The sequence below is a fragment of the Sardina pilchardus genome, chromosome 23, assembly GCF_963854185.1.
Source record: "Sardina pilchardus chromosome 23, fSarPil1.1, whole genome shotgun sequence".
NCBI lineage: Eukaryota > Metazoa > Chordata > Actinopteri > Clupeiformes > Clupeidae > Sardina > Sardina pilchardus.
The window spans coordinates 6,355,586-6,358,085 of record NC_085016.1 but is presented as its reverse complement, the minus strand read 5'-3'; positions in this window follow the sequence as shown (position 1 = coordinate 6,358,085).

Below are 2,500 nucleotides of genomic sequence, written 5' to 3'. Positions count from 1 at the left end.
TATGAATCTATCTATCTATCTATCTATCTATCTATCTATCTATCTATCTATCTATCTATCTATCTATCTATCTATCTATCCATCTATCTATCTGCTGTGTTCTTCTGAATGTGAGGATTATAACAGGGAGCATTTGACCAGTGCTGAGATGCCCCTGTTACTGTATGGATCAGACAGTGGATTACACGAATTGTGTGAAGGCGAGTGTGTCTGGCTCGCCCATGACACAATGATGAACACCTGTGAGAGGAGTGACCGTGCTCTCAGGTGTGCTGTTGTCAGCGCCTCGTAAACGTGAGTCACTGTGCGCCGGCCAAGACCGACCGACCGACCGGCGCTCTCTCTCAGAGCGTATCAAATTTCCGAGCAGTCTTGTTCGGAGGCGAAGCGAAGCCACACGGACAAGGACAAGGTGGGGCTGAATGACCACAACAGGAGCTCGGGCCTGTCGGTACAGTAATCTGGCCTGGCTGGAGTCCTTAATCTCCCGACAGATGTTTTGGGCAGTTACAAAATCGTATTATGACGGGCGGACAGGGGTGGGGGTGGGCAGCGCCAAGCCACCTGTGCCCTCAGGGTCACGTCCACCAAGAGTCGCTGTCATCGCACGGCCAAAGCAATCATTTCCAACAAGAGACTTAGCGTGCTACATGTGCTAGGGATGTGTGTGTGTGTGTGTGTGTCTGTGTGTGTCTGTGTGTAGTGTGTCTTTGTGTTTGTTCTATGTGTTTATGTGTGTGTGAGTGTGTGAGTGTGTGAGTTTGTGAGTGTGTGTGTCTGTGTGTGTGTGTGTGTGTGTGTGTGTGTGTGTGTGTGTGTGTAGTATGCAGATTAGTACCGGCCGGGTACTCACTCTGTGTGATAGCTCTCCTGTGTTGTCCAGCACAAACCAGTGGTCAGGGTCATAAGTGAAGAGACTGGTGCTCTGCTTTAATCTGGGCCATATTTAGCCATGCTGCTGGGATTGCGTAAGGCAGTGAGCTCCTCTGAGGGATGGACTCTTCTCTTCAGTTCACCTCTCTCGCTCCTGTCATCCTCACCCCGTGCTCCCAGTACCATCGTATAGCACTGGAATTACACAGATAGATAGATGGATAGATAGATAGATGGACATATATATATATATATATAGATAGATAGATAGATAGATTTAACTTCTGTTTATTTTTTAGTTTGTATGCCTATCTCTGTATGTTTATTTTTTACATATATGTATATATATATATATACAGTATATATATATATATATATATATATATATATGTTCATTTTTTGGCATGACCTTGGGCAAAGCGTATAGAAGTACTTACTTGGGTTGGTTCCAGTTCTGGAGTTTTAGTTCTAGAGTTTTAGAGCAGGAGTTCTAATTCTGGAGTGGTATTTCATTTCAGCGTAGGATTTCTTACACACAGGCAGACTTGCTGTCCTTAGGTAAGAAACACATGCAGAAGTGGAGCTTTCCAGATGCAATCAGATCTCTTTGACAAGTATATTCATCAATGGAATTGTAGGAGTCTTGTGTTGGACACAGTATGTAATTACATCATTAGAAAGACAAAATAATAATACAATTTCAAAAAATAAAAAATAAAAAAAAAAATGAGGAGAGGAAAAAAGGAGGGGGGTGGGGGTAATAAAACGGAAACTAACCTTGAACTTGTTCGTTAAAAAAGCAAAGATGAATCATGCTCACTGGTTCAAGGGAAACACAAACATTTTTGTGGAATTGGATAATTATAGTTCAGCATATGCAAATCATTTGATGTTTGCAGAATAATTTACATTCCTCTGCGATATGCATTTTTCGGCCCATTCAAAATTATAGGTTGTACGCGGCCATGTCTGTGCTGTAATTCTCTGTGTCTCTCGTCCCCATCGTGCAGTATAATTTGAGACTACTGGAGTGCTTGCCAGTGCTGGGGTAGACTCTTTCTCTGACAGCTCGGCCCCGGCTGTTATGTCAGCGAGATAATAACGTTCCAACGTTTCGACTTTTATTTAAGAAAATATTTGTGTGGGGTAACTATATGTTTTGGATATGTGCGTACGGATTCGTCTCTGGGCGACTTGGGATTTTAGCGCTTCTCATTTTTTTTCTCTCTCTTTCTGTCTGTCTCACTCTCTCTCTCTCTCGCTCTCTCTCTCTCTCTCCCCCTTTTCGATTTGCTGCCGATGAGATAACAAGGTGCTTAGCCAGGCAATTCTCTGAACAGCTTTAGGAGTATTCCACAAAAAAAATGAAAACAAAATACAGTGGTATGTGGAAAGTCAGTGTGTGTGTGTGTGTGTGTGTGCCAAGAAACACATGTCTAGTTTCATCTGTGGAGGATCAATGATCCTGCAGTTAAATGCTCACCTATAAATGCTGCGACGTCTCGGAAAATAAATCATGTTCAATAAAGCCGAGTGCTTTAGATGATCTGTCTATGTCCAGTTTTGGCAACCACTGCTGTTGAAATCATTTCTGAGAATGTTTCCTTAGTATGTTATTGCATTATGA